Below are 19386 nucleotides of genomic sequence, written 5' to 3'. Positions count from 1 at the left end.
TATCCGAGAGCAAGGTGAAAGAAACCCAAGGGAACAGCCCCTGTCTGCAGCAGGAAGGTTGGCTGCTTCGAATGGACAGAACTTCCAGTCCTAAATCCACTCACGTCCCGAACGCTCCCAAACGCTCATATCGGGCAAGCCTTCACCGGGTGCACCTCTGGCTCCCAGGTAAGGCCAAAACCTGAGCATGGTAGCGCAGGATCACAGAGAAGGAGCGGGTGGGGGTGCTTCTGCCTTGACAAAGGCGTGACATGGCTAGTGACTGAGAGGGACTTGACTTTCCCCTATGACTGACTGTGAGAGGGGAAGGCGAAGATTTTCTGCACCCAGCATGCCTTGTGACATTCTTAATCAAATGAGGTGAGAGCCCTGCCAGAATAGCTCCAGCGATCCCATGCCACTCCTCTGAAGGCTCCTGATCTGCATAACCACAGCATTTTGAACAGGAAGCAGAGTGGCGCAGCGGAAGCGTGCTGGGCCCATAACCCAGAGATCGATGGATCGAAACCATCCTCTGCTAGCATGGATTGATTATTTTTCTTGTGAGGACCACTCTCTCGTTTCCACGCTGCCAGAGCGGAAAACAGCAGCTTGTGCCAGCTTTTTGTGGGAAGAGACTGCTCAACTATCGGTCTCTGCTCAAAGTCAGGGAGACAGATGGTCAGAGAATCAACCCTACACTTCAAAGGAAATGATGCACAGTTATGACCATTAACGAAAGATGGGACCCTCGCACTTCTTTCTGAGCCTGCTTGGAACGCTATTATTCCCTTTTTTTGTCCTGCTATTATCAATCTCCTGTGAATTTCGTGGAGCTGTTTTCTTTCTCTACCCTGCTGTTTTTCCCTTGCTGCCAATATATGCTTATTTCAATGATTTGAACTGCTGCTTTCCCTTTCTCCTTTTCTGCGCAGCTTTTGCATGGGTTTCAATCTCCAGTTCCTTAGCAGTTGCAAGAACTTTTTTCCTGATTTTCATGTTGGTCTGTAAACCAAAAATACCTCTGATACTGGTGCAATATAGTAATTGAACTCAGGGTTGTGATGTCTAGAGCTTAAAAAAAACATAAGCCATGGAGCGTTGGTGGTATAGTGGTGAGCATAGCTGCCTTCCAAGCAGTTGACCCGGGTTTGATTCCCGGCCAACGCAGTGCTAATATTTATACATTAAGAAAGCAGTAGCTATTCTAACGCAATATGTTAAAAAAAAGAGAAATATCTTGACCAGATTACTCAGCTATTAGATAAATAATAAACAAAGACATAGGCAGGCATCCCAAAAGCCCCGTCTGCGACTTTCTATGTCCTGAAATTTTTATATTTTACAAACAGCAGTCACCACTCACAACTGCTGGTAATAAATGGGCTGCAGGGGGGCAGGCAATGAAACGGCTAAGCCCTTCTGCCCGACCAGCCTTTAGAACTGCAGCATCTCTGCAGTAAAAAGTGTTTCAGGTCAATATCTCTCCCCTGGAAAAAATGTGCGAGACCCACCACCGATAAATGTGGCAAAAGTACCCGACATTTTCTGCATATTTGTGCTCTTACCTGAAAGCAGCGCCACCTTGTAGTCATCGCAGGCAACTGCAGCATACAACCAAATTTATCCGAGAGCAAGGTGAAAGAAACCCAAGGGAACAGCCCCTGTCTGCAGCAGGAAGGTTGGCTGCTTCGAATGGACAGAACTTCCAGTCCTAAGTCCACTCACGTCCCAAACGCTCCCAAACGCTCATACCGGGCAAGCCTTCACCGGGTGCACCTCTGGCTCCCAGGTAAGGCGAAAACCTGAGCATGGTAGCGCAGGATCACAGAGAAAGAGCGGGTGGGGGTGCTTCTGTCTTGACAAAGGCGTGACATGGCTAGTGACTGAGAGGGACTTGACTTTCCCCTATGACTGACTGTGAGAGGGGAAGGCGAAGATTTTCTGCACCCAGCATGCCTTGTGACATTCTTAGGCAAATGAGGTGAGAGCCCTGCCAGAATAGCTCCAGCGATCCCATGCCACTCCTCTGAAGGCTCCTGATCTGCATAACCACAGCATTTTGAACAGGAAGCAGAGTGGCGCAGCGGAAGCGTGCTGGGCCCATAACCCAGAGATCGATGGATCGAAACCATCCTCTGCTAGCATGGATTGATTATTTTTCTTGTGAGGACCACTCTCTCGTTTCCACGCTGCCAGAGCGGAAAACAGCAGGCTTGTGCCAGCTTTTTGTGGGAAGAGACTGCTCAACTATCGGTCTCTGCTCAAAGTCAGGGAGACAGATGGTCAGAGAATCAACCCTACACTTCAAAGGAAATGATGCACAGTTATGACCATTAACGAAAGATGGGACCCTCGCACTTCTTTCTGAGCCTGCTTGGAACGCTATTATTCCCTTTTTTTGTCCTGCTATTATCAATCTCCTGTGAATTTCGTGGAGCTGTTTTCTTTCTCTACCCTGCTGTTTTTCCCTTGCTGCCAATATATGCTTATTTCAATGATTTGAACTGCTGCTTTCCCTTTCTCCTTTTCTGCGCAGCTTTTGCATGGGTTTCAATCTCCAGTTCCTTAGCAGTTGCAAGAACTTTTTTCCTGATTTTCATGTTGGTCTGTAAACCAAAAATACCTCTGATACTGGCGCAATATAGTCATTGAACTCAGGGTTGTGATGTCTAGAGCTTAAAAAAAACATATGCCATGGAGCGTTGGTGGTATAGTGGTGAGCATAGCTGCCTTCCAAGCAGTTGACCCGGGTTCGATTCCCGGCCAACGCAGTGCTAATATTTATACATTAAGAAAGCAGTAGCTATTCTAACGCAATATGTTAAAAAAAAGAGAAATATCTTGACCAGATTACTCAGCTATTAGATAAATAATAAACAAAGACATAGGCAGGCATCCCAAAAGCCCCGTCTGCGACTTTCTATGTCCTGAAATTTTTATATTTTACAAACAGCAGTCACCACTCACAACTGCTGGTAATAAATGGGCTGCAGGGGGGCAGGCAATGAAACGGCTAAGCCCTTCTGGCCGACCAGCCTTTAGAACTGCAGCATCTCTGCAGTAAAAAGTGTTTCAGGTCAATATCTCTCCCCTGGAAAAAATGTGCGAGACCCACCACCGATAAATGTGGCAAAAGTCCCCAACATTTTCTGCATATTTGTGCTCTTACCTGAAAGCAGCGCCACCTTGTAGTCATCGCAGGCAACTGCAGCATACAACCAAATTTATCCGAGAGCAAGGTGAAAGAAACCCAAGGGAACAGCCCCTGTCTGCAGCAGGAAGGTTGGCTGCTTCGAATGGACAGAACTTCCAGTCCTAAGTCCACTCACGTCCCGACCGCTCCCAAACGCTCATACCGGGCAAGCCCTCACCGGGTGCACCTCTGGCTCCCAGGTAAGGCCAAAACCTGAGCATGGTAGCGCAGGATCACAGAGAAGGAGCGGGTGGGGGTGCTTCTGTCTTGACAAAGGCGTGACATGGCTAGTGACTGAGAGGGACTTGACTTTCCCCTATGACTGACTGTGAGAGGGGAAGGCGAAGATTTTCTGCACCCAGCATGCCTTGTGACATTCTTAGGCAAATGAGGTGAGAGCCCTGCCAGAATAGCTCCAGCGATCCCATGCCACTCCTCTGAAGGCTCCTGATCTGCATAACCACAGCATTTTGAACAGGAAGCAGAGTGGCGCAGCGGAAGCGTGCTGTCCCCATAACCCAGAGATCGATGGATCGAAACCATCCTCTGCTAGCATGGATTGATTATTTTTCATGTGAGGACCACTCTCTCGTTTCCACGCTGCCAGAGCGGAAAACAGCAGGCTTGTGCCAGCTTTTTGTGGGAAGAGACTGCTCAACTATCGGTCTCTGCTCAAAGTCAGGGAGACAGATGGTCAGAGAATCAACCCTACACTTCAAAGGAAATGATGCACAGTTATGACCATTAACGAAAGATGGGACCCTCGCACTTCTTTCTGAGCCTGCTTGGAACGCTATTATTCCCTTTTTTTGTCCTGCTATTATCAATCTCCTGTGAATTTCGTGGAGCTGTTTTCTTTCTCTACCCTGCTGTTTTTCCCTTGCTGCCAATATATGCTTATTTCAATGATTTGAACTGCTGCTTTCCCTTTCTCCTTTTCTGCGCAGCTTTTGCATGGGTTTCAATCTCCAGTTCCTTAGCAGTTGCAAGAACTTTTTTCCTGATTTTCATGTTGGTCTGTAAACCAAAAATACCTCTGATACTGGCGCAATATAGTCATTGAACTCAGGGTTGTGATGTCTAGAGCTTAAAAAAAACATATGCCATGGAGCGTTGGTGGTATAGTGGTGAGCATAGCTGCCTTCCAAGCAGTTGACCCGGGTTCGATTCCCGGCCAACGCAGTGCTAATATTTATACATTAAGAAAGCAGTAGCTATTCTAACGCAATATGTTAAAAAAATAGAGAAATATCTTGACCAGATTACTCAGCTATTAGATAAATAATAAACAAAGACATAGGCAGGCATCCCAAAAGCCCCGTCTGCGACTTTCTATGTCCTGAAATTTTTATATTTTACAAACAGCAGTCACCACTCACAACTGCTGGTAATAAATGGGCTGCAGGGGGGCAGGCAATGAAACGGCTAAGCCCTTCTGCCCGACCAGCCTTTAGAACTGCAGCATCTCTGCAGTAAAAAGTGTTTCAGGTCAATATCTCTCCCCTGGAAAAAATGGGCGAGACCCACCACCGATAAATGTGGCAAAAGTCCCCGACATTTTCTGCATATTTGTGCTCTTACTTGAAAGCAGCGCCACCTTGTAGTCATCGCAGGCAACTGCAGCATACAACCAAATTTATCCGAGAGCAAGGTGAAAGAAACCCAAGGGAACAGCCCCTGTCTGCAGCAGGAAGGTTGGCTGCTTCGAATGGACAGAACTTCCAGTCCTAAATCCACTCACGTCCCGAACGCTCCCAAACGCTCATACCGGGCAAGCCTTCACCGGGTGCACCTCTGGCTCCCAGGTAAGGCCAAAACCTGAGCATGGTAGCGCAGGATCACAGAGAAGGAGCGGGTGGGGGTGCTTCTGCCTTGACAAAGGCGTGACATGGCTAGTGACTGAGAGGGACTTGACTTTCCCCTATGACTGACTGTGAGAGGGGAAGGCGAAGATTTTCTGCACCCAGCATGCCTTGTGACATTCTTAGGCAAATGAGGTGAGAGCCCTGCCAGAATAGCTCCAGCGATCCCATGCCACTCCTCTGAAGGCTCCTGATCTGCATAACCACAGCATTTTAAACAGGAAGCAGAGTGGCGCAGCGGAAGCGTGCTGGGCCCATAACCCAGAGATCGATGGATCGAAACCATCCTCTGCTAGCATGGATTGATTATTTTTCTTGTGAGGACCACTCTCTCGTTTCCACGCTGCCAGAGCGGAAAACAGCAGGCTTGTGCCAGCTTTTTGTGGGAAGAGACTGCTCAACTATCGGTCTCTGCTCAAAGTCAGGGAGACAGATGGTCAGAGAATCAACCCTACACTTCAAAGGAAATGATGCACAGTTATGACCATTAACGAAAGATGGGACCCTCGCACTTCTTTCTGAGCCTGCTTGGAACGCTATTATTCCCTTTTTTTGTCCTGCTATTATCAATCTCCTGTGAATTTCGTGGAGCTGTTTTCTTTCTCTACCCTGCTGTTTTTCCCTTGCTGCCAATATATGCTTATTTCAATGATTTGAACTGCTGCTTTCCCTTTCTCCTTTTCTGCGCAGCTTTTGCATGGGTTTCAATCTCCAGTTCCTTAGCAGTTGCAAGAACTTTTTTCCTGATTTTCATGTTGGTCTGTAAACCAAAAATACCTCTGATACTGGTGCAATATAGTCATTGAACTCAGGGTTGTGATGTCTAGAGCTTAAAAAAAACATATGCCATGGAGCGTTGGTGGTATAGTGGTGAGCATAGCTGCCTTCCAAGCAGTTGAACCGGGTTCGATTCCCGGCCAACGCAGTGCTAATATTTATACATTAAGAAAGCAGTAGCTATTATAACGCAATATGTTAAAAAAATAGAGAAATATCTTGACCAGATTACTCAGCTATTAGATAAATAATAAACAAAGACATAGGCAAGCATCCCAAAAGCCCCGTCTGCGACTTTCTATGTCCTGAAATTTTTATATTTTACAAACAGCAGTCACCACTCACAACTGCTGGTAATAAATGGGCTGCAGGGGGGCAGGCAATGAAACGGCTAAGCCCTTCTGCCCGACCAGCCTTTAGAACTGCAGCATCTCTGCAGTAAAAAGTGTTTCAGGTCAATATCTCTCCCCTGGAAAAAATGTGCGAGACCCACCACCGATAAATGTGGCAAAAGTCCCCGACATTTTCTGCATATTTGTGCTCTTACTTGAAAGCAGCGCCACCTTGTAGTCATCGCAGGCAACTGCAGCATACAACCAAATTTATCCGAGAGCAAGGTGAAAGAAACCCAAGGGAACAGCCCCTGTCTGCAGCAGGAAGGTTGGCTGCTTCGAATGGACAGAACTTCCAGTCCTAAATCCACTCACGTCCCGAACGCTCCCAAACGCTCATACCGGGCAAGCCTTCACCGGGTGCACCTCTGGCTCCCAGGTAAGGCCAAAACCTGAGCATGGTAGCGCAGGATCACAGAGAAGGAGCGGGTGGGGGTGCTTCTGTCTTGACAAAGGCGTGACATGGCTAGTGACTGAGAGGGACTTGACTTTCCCCTATGACTGACTGTGAGAGGGGAAGGCGAAGATTTTCTGCACCCAGCATGCCTTGTGACATTCTTAGGCAAATGAGGTGAGAGCCCTGCCAGAATAGCTCCAGCGATCCCATGCCACTCCTCTGAAGGCTCCTGATCTGCATAACCACAGCATTTTGAACAGGAAGCAGAGTGGCGCAGCGGAAGCGTGCTGTCCCCATAACCCAGAGATCGATGGATCGAAACCATCCTCTGCTAGCATGGATTGATTATTTTTCTTGTGAGGACCACTCTCTCGTTTCCACGCTGCCAGAGCGGAAAACAGCAGGCTTGTGCCAGCTTTTTGTGGGAAGAGACTGCTCAACTATCGGTCTCTGCTCAAAGTCAGGGAGACAGATGGTCAGAGAATCAACCCTACACTTCAAAGGAAATGATGCACAGTTATGACCATTAACGAAAGATGGGACCCTCGCACTTCTTTCTGAGCCTGCTTGGAACGCTATTATTCCCTTTTTTTGTCCTGCTATTATCAATCTCCTGTGAATTTCGTGGAGCTGTTTTCTTTCTCTACCCTGCTGTTTTTCCCTTGCTGCCAATATATGCTTATTTCAATGATTTGAACTGCTGCTTTCCCTTTCTCCTTTTCTGCGCAGCTTTTGCATGGGTTTCAATCTCCAGTTCCTTAGCAGTTGCAAGAACTTTTTTCCTGATTTTCATGTTGGTCTGTAAACCAAAAATACCTCTGATACTGGCGCAATATAGTCATTGAACTCAGGGTTGTGATGTCTAGAGCTTAAAAAAAACATATGCCATGGAGCGTTGGTGGTATAGTGGTGAGCATAGCTGCCTTCCAAGCAGTTGACCCGGGTTCGATTCCCGGCCAGCGCAGTGCTAATATTTATACATTAAGAAAGCAGTAGCTATTCTAACGCAATATGTTAAAAAAAAGAGAAATATCTTGACCAGATTACTCAGCTATTAGATAAATAATAAACAAAGACATAGGCAGGCATCCCAAAAGCCCCGTCTGCGACTTTCTATGTCCTGAAATTTTTATATTTTACAAACAGCAGTCACCACTCACAACTGCTGGTAATAAATGGGCTGCAGGGGGGCAGGCAATGAAACGGCTAAGCCCTTCTGCCCGACCAGCCTTTAGAACTGCAGCATCTCTGCAGTAAAAAGTGTTTCAGGTCAATATCTCTCCCCTGGAAAAAATGTGCGAGACCCACCACCGATAAATGTGGCAAAAGTCCCCAACATTTTCTGCATATTTGTGCTCTTACCTGAAAGCAGCGCCACCTTGTAGTCATCGCAGGCAACTGCAGCATACAACCAAATTTATCCGAGAGCAAGGTGAAAGAAACCCAAGGGAACAGCCCCTGTCTGCAGCAGGAAGGTTGGCTGCTTCGAATGGACAGAACTTCCAGTCCTAAGTCCACTCACGTCCTGAACGCTCTCAAACGCTCATACCGGGCAAGCCCTCACCGGGTGCACCTCTGGCTCCCAGGTAAGGCCAAAACCTGAGCATGGTAGCGCAGGATCACAGAGAAGGAGCGGGTGGGGGTGCTTCTGTCTTGACAAAGGCGTGACATGGCTAGTGACTGAGAGGGCCTTGACTTTCCCCTATGACTGACTGTGAGAGGGGAAGGCGAAGATTTTCTGCACCCAGCATGCCTTGTGACATTCTTAGGCAAATGAGGTGAGAGCCCTGCCAGAATAGCTCCAGCGATCCCATGCCACTCCTCTGAAGGCTCCTGATCTGCATAACCACAGCATTTTGAACAGGAAGCAGAGTGGCGCAGCGGAAGCGTGCTGGGCCCATAACCCAGAGGTTGATGGATCGAAACCATCCTCTGCTAGCATGGATTGATTTTTTTTTCTTGTGAGGACCACTCTCTCGTTTCCACGCTGCCAGAGCGGAAAACAGCAGGCTTGTGCCAGTTTTTGTGGGAAGAGACTGCTCAACTATCGGTCTCTGCTCAAAGTCAGGGAGACAGATGGTCAGAGAATCAACCCTACACTTCAAAGGAAATGATGCACAGTTATGACCATTAACGAAAGATGGGACCCTCGCACTTCTTTCTGAGCCTGCTTGGAACGCTATTATTCCCTTTTTTTGTCCTGCTATTATCAATCTCCTGTGAATTTCATGGAGCGGTTTTCTTTCTCTACCCTGCTGTTTTTCCCTTGCTGCCAATATATGCTTATTTCAATGATTTGAACTGCTGCTTTCCCTTTCTCCTTTTCTGCGCAGCATTTGCATGGGTTTCAATCTCCAGTTCCTTAGCAGTTGCAAGAACTTTTTTCCTGATTTTCATGTTGGTCTGTAAACCAAAAATACCTCTGATACTGGTGCAATATAGTAATTGAACTCAGGGTTGTGATGTCTAGAGCTTAAAAAAAACATATGCCATGGAGCGTTGGTGGTATAGTGGTGAGCATAGCTGCCTTCCAAGCAGTTGACCCGGGTTCGATTCCCGGCCAACGCAGTGCTAATATTTATACATTAAGAAAGCAGTAGCTATTCTAACGCAATATGTAAAAAAAAAGAGAAATATCTTGACCAGATTACTCAGCTATTAGATAAATAATAAACAAAGACATAGGCAGGCATCCCAAAAGCCCCGTCTGCGACTTTCTATGTCCTGAAATTTTTATATTTTACAAACAGCAGTCACCACTCACAACTGCTGGTAATAAATGGGGGGCAGGCAATGAAACAGCTAAGCCCTTCTGCCCGACCAGCCTTTAGAACTGCAGCATCTCTGCAGTAAAAAGTGTTTCAGGTCAATATCTCTCCCCTGGAAAAAATGTGCGAGACCCACCACCGATAAATGTGGCAAAAGTCCCCAACATTTTCTGCATATTTGCGCTCTTACCTGAAAGCAGCGCCACCTTGTAGTCATCGCAGGCAACTGCAGCATACAACCAAATTTATCCGAGAGCAAGGTGAAAGAAACCCAAGGGAACAGCCCCTGTCTGCAGCAGGAAGGTTGGCTGCTTCGAATGGACAGAACTTCCAGTCCTAAGTCCACTCACGTCCCGAACGCTCTCAAACGCTCATACCGGGCAAGCCCTCACCGGGTGCACCTCTGGCTCCCAGGTAAGGCCAAAACCTGAGCATGGTAGCGCAGGATCACAGAGAAGGAGCGGGTGGGGGTGCTTCTGTCTTGACAAAGGCGTGACATGGCTAGTGACTGAGAGGGCCTTGACTTTCCCCTATGACTGACTGTGAGAGGGGAAGGCGAAGATTTTCTGCACCCAGCATGCCTTGTGACATTCTTAGGCAAATGAGGTGAGAGCCCTGCCAGAATAGCTCCAGCGATCCCATGCCACTCCTCTGAAGGCTCCTGATCTGCATAACCACAGCATTTTGAACAGGAAGCAAAGTGGCGCAGCGGAAGCGTGCTGGGCCCATAACCCAGAGATCGATGGATCGAAACCATCCTCTGCTAGCATGGATTGATTATTTTTCTTGTGAGGACCACTCTCTCGTTTCCACGCTGCCAGAGCGGAAAACAGCAGGCTTGTGCCAGTTTTTGTGGGAAGAGACTGCTCAACTATCGGTCTCTGCTCAAAGTCAGGGAGACAGATGGTCAGAGAATCAACCCTACACTTCAAAGGAAATGATGCACAGTTATGACCATTAACGAAAGATGGGACCCTCGCACTTCTTTCTGAGCCTGCTTGGAACGCTATTATTCCCTTTTTTTGTCCTGCTATTATCAATCTCCTGTGAATTTCGTGGAGCTGTTTTCTTTCTCTACCCTGCTGTTTTTCCCTTGCTGCCAATATATGCTTATTTCAATGATTTGAACTGCTGCTTTCCCTTTCTCCTTTTCTGCGCAGCTTTTGCATGGGTTTCAATCTCCAGTTCCTTAGCAGTTGCAAGAACTTTTTTCCTGATTTTCATGTTGGTCTGTAAACCAAAAATACCTCTGATACTGGTGCAATATAGAAATTGAACTCAGGGTTGTGATGTCTAGAGCTTAAAAAAAACATATGCCATGGAGCGTTGGTGGTATAGTGGTGAGCATAGCTGCCTTCCAAGCAGTTGACCCGGGTTCGATTCCCAGCCAATGCAGTGCTAATATTTATACATTAAGAAAGCAGTAGCTATTCTAACGCAATATGTTAAAAAAAAGAGAAATATCTTGACCAGATTACTCAGCTATTAGATAAATAATAAACAAAGACATAGGCAGGCATCCCAAAAGCCCCGTCTGAGACTTTCTATGTCCTGAAATGTTTATATTTTACAAACAGCAGTCACCACTCACAACTGCTGGTAATAAATGGGCTGCAGGGGGGCAGGCAATGAAACGGCTAAGCCCTTCTGCCCTACCAGCCTTTAGAACTGCAGCATCTCTGCAGTAAAAAGTGTTTCAGGTCAATATCTCTCCCCTGGAAAAAATGTGCGAGACCCACCACCGATAAATGTGGCAAAAGTCCCCAACATTTTCTGCATATTTGTGCTCTTACCTGAAAGCAGCGCCACCTTGTAGTCATCACAGCCAACTGCAGCATACAACCAAATTTATCCGAGAGCAAGGTGAAAGAAACCCAAGGGAACAGCCCTGTCTGCAGCAGGAAAGTTGGCTGCTTCGAATGGACAGAACTTCCAGTCCTAAGTCCACTCACGTCCCGAACGCTCCCAAACACTCGCCCTCACCAGGTGCACCTCTGGCTCCCAGGTAAGGCCAAAACCTGAGCATGGTAGCGCAGGATCACAGAGAAGGAGCGGGTGGGGGTGCTTCTGTCTTGACAAAGGCGTGACATGGCTAGTGACTGAGAGGGCCTTGACTTTCCCCTATGACTGACTGTGAGAGGGGAAGGCGAAGATTTTCTGCACCCAGCATGCCTTGTGACATTCTTAGGCAAATGAGGTGAGAGCCCTGCCAGAATAGCTCCAGCGATCCCATGCCACTCCTCTGAAGGCTCCTGATCTGCATAACCACAGCATTTTGAACAGGAAGCAGAGTGGCGCAGCGGAAGCGTGCTGGGCCCATAACCCAGAGTTCGATGGATCGAAACCATCCTCTGCTAGCATGGATTGATTTTTTTTTCTTGTGAGGACCACTCTCTCGTTTCCACGCTGCCAGAGCGGAAAACAGCAGGCTTGGGCCAGCTTTTTGTGGGAAGAGACTGCTCAACTATTGGTCTCTGCTCAAAGTCAGGGAGACAGATGGTCAGAGAATCAACCCTACTCTTCAAAGGAAATGATGCACAGTTATGACCATTAACGAAAGATGGGACCCTCGCACTTCTTTCTGAGCCTGCTTGGAACGCTATTATTCCCTTTTTTTCTCCTACTATTATCAATCTCCTGTGAATTTCGTGGAGCTGTTTTCTTTCTCTACCCTGCTGTTTTTCCCTTGCTGCCAACATATGCTTATTTCAATGATTTGAACTGCTGCTTTCCCTTTCTCCTTTTCTGCGCAGCTTTTGCATGGGTTTCAATCTCCAGTTCCTTAGCAGTTGCAAGAACTTTTTTCCTGATTTTCATGTTGGTCTGTAAACCAAAAATACCTGTGATACTGGTGCAATATAGTAATTGAACTCAGGGTTGTGATGTCTAGAGCTTAAAAAAAAATATACCATGGAGCGTTGGTGGTATAGTGGTGAGCATAGCTGCTTTCCAAGCAGTTGACCTGGGTTTGATTCCCGGCCAACGCAGTGCTAATATTTATACATTAAGAAAGCAGTAGCTATTCTAACGCAATATGTTAAAAAAAAGAAAAATATCTTGACCAGATTACTCAGCTATTAGATAAATAATAAACAAAGACATAGGCAGGCATCCCAAAAGCCCCGTCTGCGACTTTCTATGTCCTGAAATTTTTATATTTTACAAACAGCAGTCACCACTCAGAACTGCTGGTAATAAATGGGCTGCAGGGGGGCAGGCAATGAAACGGCTAAGCCCTTCTGCCCGACCAGCCTTTAGAACTGCAGCATCTCTGCAGTAAAAAGTGTTTCAGGTCAATATCTCTCCCCTGGAAAAAATGTGCGAGACCCACCACCGATAAATGTGGCAAAAGTCCCCAACATTTTCTGCATATTTGTGCTCTTACCTGAAAGCAGCGCCACCTTGTAGTCATCGTAGGCAACTGCAGCATACAACCAAATTTATCCGAGAGCAAGGTGAAAGAAACCCAAGGGAACAGCCCCTGTCTGCAGCAGGAAGGTTGGCTGCTTCGAATGGACAGAACTTCCAGTCCTAAGTCCACTCACGTCCCGAACGCTCCCAAACGCTCATACCGGACAATCCCTCACCGGGTGCACCTCTAGCTCCCAGGTAAGGCCAAAACCTGAGCATGGTAGCGCAGGATCACAGAGAAGGAGCGGGTGGGGGTGCTTCTGTCTTGACAAAGGCGTGACATGGCTAGTTACTGAGAGGGCCTTGACTTTCCCCTATGACTGACTGTGAGAGGGGAAGGCGAAGATTTTCTGCACCCAGCATGCCTTGTGACATTCTTAGGCAAATGAGGTGAGAGCCCTGCCAGAATAGCTCCAGCGATCCCATGTCACTCCTCTGAAGGCTCCTGATCTGCATAACCACAGCATTTTGAACAGGAAGCAGAGTGGCGCAGCGGAAGTGTGCTGGGCCCATAACCCAGAGGTCGATGGATCGAAACCATCCTCTGCTAGCATGGATTGATTTTTTTTTCTTGTGAGGACCACTCTCTCGTTTCCACGCTGCCAGAGCGGAAAACAGCAGGCTTGTGCCAGCTTTTTGTGGGAAGAGACTGCTCAACTATCGGTCTCTGCTCAAAGTCAGGGAGACAGATGGTCAGAGAATCAACCCTACTCTTCAAAGGAAATGATGCACAGTTATGACCATTAACGAAAGATGGGACCCTCGCACTTCTTTCTGAGCCTGCTTGGAACGCTATTATTCCCTTTTTTTCTCCTACTATTATCAATCTCCTGTGAATTTCGTGGAGCTGTTTTCTTTCTCTACCCTGCTGTTTTTCCCTTGCTGCCAATATATGCTTATTTCAATGATTTGAACTGCTGCTTTCCCTTTCTCCTTTTCTGCGCAGCTTTTGCATGGGTTTCAATCTCCAGTTCCTTAGCAGTTGCAAGAACTTTTTTCCTGATTTTCATGTTGGTCTGTAAACCAAAAATACCTCTGATACTGGTGCAATATAGTAATTGAACTCAGGGTTGTGATGTCTAGAGCTTAAAAAAACATATGCCATGGAGCGTTGGTGGTATAGTGGTGAGCATAGCTGCCTTCCAAGCAATTGACCCGGGTTCGATTCCCGGCCAACGCAGTGCTAATATTTATACATTAAGAAAGCAGTAGCTATTCTAACGCAATATGTTAAAAAAAAGAGAAATATCTTGACCAGATTACTCAGCTATTAGATAAATAATAAACAAAGACATAGGCAGGCATCCCAAAAGCCCCGTCTGCGACTTTCTATGTCCTGAAATTTTTATATTTTACAAACAGCAGTCACCACTCACAACTGCTGGTAATAAATGTGCTGCAGGGGGGCAGGCAATGAAACGGCTAAGCCCTTCTGCCCGACGAGCCTTTAGAACTGCAGCATCTCTGCAGTAAAAAGTGTTTCAGGTCAATATCTCTCCCCTGGAAAAAATGTGCGAGACCCACCACCGATAAATGTGGCAAAAGTCCCCAACATTTTCTGCATATTTGTGCTCTTACCTGAAAGCAGCGCCACCTTGTAGTCATCGCAGGCAACTGCAGCATACAACCAAATTTATCCGAGAGCAAGGTGAAAGAAACCCAAGGGAACAGCCCCTGTCTGCAGCAGGAAGGTTGGCTGAATCGAATGGTCAGAACTTCCAGTCCTAAGTCCACTCACGTTCCGAACGCTCCCAAACGCTCATACCGGGCAAGCCCTCACCGGGTGCACCTCTGGCTCCCAGGTAAGGCCAAAACCTGAGCATGGTAGCACATGATCACAGAGAAGGAGCGGGTGGGGGTGCTTCTGTCTTGACAAAGGCGTGACATGGCTAGTGACTGAGAGGGCCTTGACTTTCCCCTATGACTGACAGTGAGAGGGGAAGGCGAAGATTTTCTGCACCCAGCATGCCTTGTGACATTCTTAGGCAAATGAGGTGAGAGCCCTGCCAGAATAGCTCCAGCGATCCCATGCCACTCCTCTGAAGGCTCCTGATCTGCATAACCACAGTATTTTGAACAGGAAGCAGAGTGGCGCAGCGGAAGCGTGCTGGGCCCATAACCCAGAGATTGATGGATCGAAACCATCCTCTGCTAGCATGGATTGATTTTTTTTTCTTGTGAGGACCACTCTCTCGTTTCCACGCTGCCAGAGCGGAAAACAGCAGGCTTGTGCCAGCTTTTTGTGGGAAGAGACTGCTCAACTATCGGTCTCTGCTCAAAGTCAGGGAGACAGATGGTCAGAGAATCAACCCTACACTTCAAAGGAAATGATGCACAGTTATGACCATTAACGAAAGATGGGACCCTCGCACTTCTTTCTGAGCCTGCTTGGAACGCTATTATTCCCTTTTTTTCTCCTACTATTATCAATCTCCTGTGAATTTCGTGGAGCTGTTTTCTTTCTCTACCCTGCTGTTTTTCCCTTGCTGCCAATATATGCTTATTTCAATGATTTGAACTGCTGCTTTCCCTTTCTCCTTTTCTGCGCAGCTTTTGCATGGAATCTCCAGTTCCTTAGCAGTTGCAAGAACTTTTTTCCTGATTTTCATGTTGGTCTGTAAACCAAAAATACCTGTGATACTGGTGCAATATAGTAATTGAACTCAGGGTTGTGATGTCTAGAGCTTAAAAAAAAAATATACCATGTAGCGTTGGTTGTATAGTGGTGAGCATAGCTGCCTTCCAAGCAATTGACCTGGGTTCGATTCCCGGCCAACGCAGTGCTAATATTTATACATTAAGAAAGCAGTAGCTATTCTAACGCAATATGTTAAAAATATCTTGACCAGATTACTCAGCTATTAGATAAATAATAAACAAAGACATAGGCAGACATCCCAAAAGCCCCGTCTGCGTCCTGAAATTTTTATATTTTACAAACAGCAGTCACCACTCACAACTGCTGGTAATAAATAGGCTGCAGGGGGGCAGGCAATGAAACGGCTAAGCCCTTCTGCCCGACCAGCCTTTAGAACTGCAGCATCTCTGCAGTAAAAAGTGTTTCAGGTCAATATCTCTCCCCAGGAAAAAATGTGCGAGACCCACCACCGATAAATGTGGCAAAAGTCCCCAACATTTTCTGCATATTTGTGCTCTTACCTGAAAGCAGCGCCACCTTGTAGTCATCGCAGGCAACTGCAGCATACAACCAAATTTATCCGAGAGCAAGGTGAAAGAAACCCAAGGGAACAGCCCCTGTCTGCAGCAGGAAGGTTGGCTGCTTCGAATGGACAGAACTTCCAGTCCTAAGTCCACTCACGTCCCGAACGCTCCCAAACACTCTCACCGGGTGCACCTCTGGCTCCCAGGTAAGGCCAAAACCTGAGCATGGTAGCGCAGGATCACAGAGAAGGAGCGGGTGGGGGTGCTTCTGTCTTGACAAAGGCGTGACATGGCTAGTGACAGAGAGGGCCTTGACTTTCCCCTATGACTGACTGTGAGAGGGGAAGGCGAAGATTTTCTGCACCCAGCATGCCTTGTGACATTCTTAGGCAAATGAGGTGAGAGCCCTGCCAGAATAGCTCCAGCGATCCCATGCCACTCCTCTGAAGGCTCCTGATCTGGATAACCACAGCATTTTGAACAGGAAGCAGAGTGGCGCAGCGGAAGCGTGCTGGGCCCATAACCCAGAGGTCGATGGATCGAAACCATCCTCTGCTAGCATGGATTGATTTTTTTTTCTTGTGAGGACCACTCTCTCGTTTCCACGCTGCCAGAGCGGAAAACAGCAGGCTTGTGCCAGCTTTTTGTGGGAAGAGACTGCTCAACTATCGGTCTCTGCTCAAAGTCAGGGAGATAGATGGTCAGAGAATCAACCCTACACTTCAAAGGAAATGTTGCACGGTTATGACCATTAACGAAAGATGGGACCCTCGCACTTCTTTCTGAGCCTGCTTGGAAAGCTATTATTCCCTTTTTTTGTCCTGCTATTATCAATCTCCTGTGAATTTCGTGGAGCTGTTTTCTTTCTCTACCCTGCTGTTTTTCCCTTGCTGCCAATATATGCTTATTTCAATGATTTGAACTGCTGCTTTCCCTTTCTCCTTTTCTGCGCAGCTTTTGCATTGGTTTCAATCTCCAGTTCCTTAGCAGTTGCAAGAACTGTTTTCCTGATTTTCATCTTGGTCTGTAAACCAAAAATACCTCTGATACTGGTGCAATATAGTAATTGAACTCAGGGTTGTGATGTCTAGAGCTTAAAAAAAACATATGCCATGGAGCGTTGGTGGTATAGTGGTGAGCATAGCTGCTTTCCAAGCAGTTGACCCGGGTTCGATTCCCGGCCAACGCATTGCTAATATTTATACATTAAGAAAGCAGTAGCTATTCTAACGCAATATGTTAAAAAAAAGAGAAATATCTTGACCAGATTACTCAGCTATTAGATAAATAATAAACAAAGACATAGGCAGGCATCCCAAAAGCCCCGTCTGCGACATTCTATGTCCTGAAATTTTTATATTTTACAAACAGCAGTCACCACTCACAACTGCTGGTAATAAATGTGCTGCAGGGGGGCAGGCAATGAAACGGCTAAGCCCTTCTGCCCGACCAGCCTTTAGAACTGCAGCATCTCTGCAGTAAAAAGTGTTTCAGGTCAATATCTCTCCCCTGGAAAAAATGTGCGAGACCCACCACCGATAAATGTGGCAAAAGTCCCCAACATTTTCTGCATATTTGTGCTCTTACCTGAAAGCAGCGCCACCTTGTAGTTATCGCAGGCAACTGCAGCACACAACCAAATTTATCCGAGAGCAAGGTGAAAGAAACCCAAGGGAACAGCCCCTGTCTGCAGCATGAAGGTTGGCTGATTCGAATGGTCAGAACTTCCAGTCCTAAGCCCACTCACGTCCCGAACACTCCCAAACGCTCGCCCTCACCGGGTGCACCTCTGGCTCCCAGGTAAGGCCAAAACCTGAGCATGGTAGCGCAGGATCACAGAGAAGGAGCGGGTGGGGGTGCTTCTGTCTTGACAAAGGCGTGACATGGCTAGTGACTGAGAGGGTATTGACTTTCCCCTATGACTGACAGTGAGAGGGGAAGGCGAAGATTTTCTGCACCCAGCATGCCTTGTGACATTCTTAGGCAAATGAGGTGAGAGCCCTGCCAGAATAGCTCCAGCGATCCCATGCCACTCCTCTGAAGGCTCCTGATCTGCATAACCACAATATTTTGAACAGGAAGCAGAGTGGCGCAGCGGAAGCGTGCTTGGCTCATAACCCAGAGGTTGATGGATCGAAACCATCCTCTGCTAGCATGGATTGATTTTTTTTTCTTGTGAGGACCACTCTCTCGTTTCCACGCTGCCAGAGCGGAAAACAGCAGGCTTGTGCCAGCTTTTTGTGGGAAGAGACTGCTCAACTATCGGTCTCTGCTCAAAGTCAGGGAGACAGATGGTCAGAGAATCAACCCTACTCTTCAAAGGAAATGATGCACAGTTATGACCATTAACGAAAGATGGGACCCTCGCACTTCTTTCTGAGCCTGCTTGGAACGCTATTATTCCCTTTTTTTCTCCTACTATTATCAATCTCCTGTGAATTTCGTGGAGCTGTTTTCTTTCTCTACCCTGCTGTTTTTCCCTTGCTGCCAATATATGCTTATTTCAATGATTTGAACTGCTGCCTTCCCTTTCTCCTTTTCTGCGCAGCTTTTGCATGGGTTTCAATCTCCAGTTCCTTAGCAGTTGCAAGAACTTTTTTCCTGATTTTCATGTTGGTCTGTAAACCAAAAATACCTGTGATACTGGTGCAATATAGTAATTGAACTCAGGGTTGTGATGTCTAGAGCTTAAAAAAAAATATACCATGGAGAGTTGGTGGTATAGTGGTGAGCATAGCTGCCTTCCGAGCAGTTGACCTGGGTTCGATTCCCAGCCAACGCAGTGCTAATATTTATACATTAAGAAAGCAGTAGCTATTCTAACGCAATATGTTAAAAAAAAGAAAAATATCTTGACCAGATTACTCAGCTATTAGATAAATAATAAACAAAGACATAGGCAGGCATCCCAAAAGCCCCGTCTGCGACTTTCTATGTCCTGAAATTTTTATATTTTACAAACAGCAGTCACCACTCACAACTGCTGGTAATAAATAGGCTGCAGGGGGGCAGGCAATGAAATGGCTAAGCCCTTCTGCCCGACCAGCCTTTAGAACTGCAGCATCTCTGCAGTAAAAAGTGTTTCAGGTCAATATCTCTTCCCAGGAAAAAATGTGCGCGACCCACCAGCGATAAATGTGGCAAAAGTCCCCAACATTTTCTGCATATTTGTGCTCTTACCTGAAAGCAGCGCCACCTTGTAGTCATCGCAGGCAACTGCAGCATACAACCAAATTTATCCGAGAGCAAGGTGAAAGAAACCCAAGGGAACAGCCCCTGTCTGCAGCAGGAAGGTTGGCTGCTTCGAATGGACAGAACTTCCAGTCCTAAGTCCACTCACGTCCCGAACGCTCCCAAACGCTCATACCGGACAAGCCCTCACCGGGTGCACCTCTGGCTCCCAGGTAAGGCCAAAACCTGAGCATGGTAGCGCAGGATCACA

The 19386-nt window shown here is 47.0% G+C and overlaps 6 non-coding genes across 6 annotated transcripts; all 6 read left to right on the top strand.

Moving 5' to 3' along the window:
* Positions 1-1077: 1077 nt before the first annotated feature.
* On the top strand, positions 1078-1149 carry TRNAG-UCC (transfer RNA glycine (anticodon UCC)). The gene has a single exon. It is a non-coding gene; the product is annotated as a tRNA-Gly (tRNA).
* Positions 1150-2681: 1532 nt separating this feature from the next.
* Positions 2682-2753, top strand: TRNAG-UCC (transfer RNA glycine (anticodon UCC)). The gene has a single exon. It is a non-coding gene; the product is annotated as a tRNA-Gly (tRNA).
* A 1532-nt stretch (positions 2754-4285) lies between these two features.
* TRNAG-UCC (transfer RNA glycine (anticodon UCC)) lies at positions 4286-4357 on the top strand. The gene has a single exon. It is a non-coding gene; the product is annotated as a tRNA-Gly (tRNA).
* A 3138-nt stretch (positions 4358-7495) lies between these two features.
* Positions 7496-7567, top strand: TRNAG-UCC (transfer RNA glycine (anticodon UCC)). The gene has a single exon. It is a non-coding gene; the product is annotated as a tRNA-Gly (tRNA).
* A 1532-nt stretch (positions 7568-9099) lies between these two features.
* TRNAG-UCC (transfer RNA glycine (anticodon UCC)) lies at positions 9100-9171 on the top strand. The gene has a single exon. It is a non-coding gene; the product is annotated as a tRNA-Gly (tRNA).
* Positions 9172-17061: 7890 nt separating this feature from the next.
* Positions 17062-17133, top strand: TRNAG-UCC (transfer RNA glycine (anticodon UCC)). The gene has a single exon. It is a non-coding gene; the product is annotated as a tRNA-Gly (tRNA).
* Positions 17134-19386: the final 2253 nt, after the last annotated feature.

Source organism: Pleurodeles waltl, unplaced genomic scaffold (genome assembly GCF_031143425.1).
Source record: "Pleurodeles waltl isolate 20211129_DDA unplaced genomic scaffold, aPleWal1.hap1.20221129 scaffold_69, whole genome shotgun sequence".
Lineage (NCBI taxonomy): Eukaryota > Metazoa > Chordata > Amphibia > Caudata > Salamandridae > Pleurodeles > Pleurodeles waltl.
This window is presented reverse-complemented; position numbering and strand designations above follow the sequence as displayed.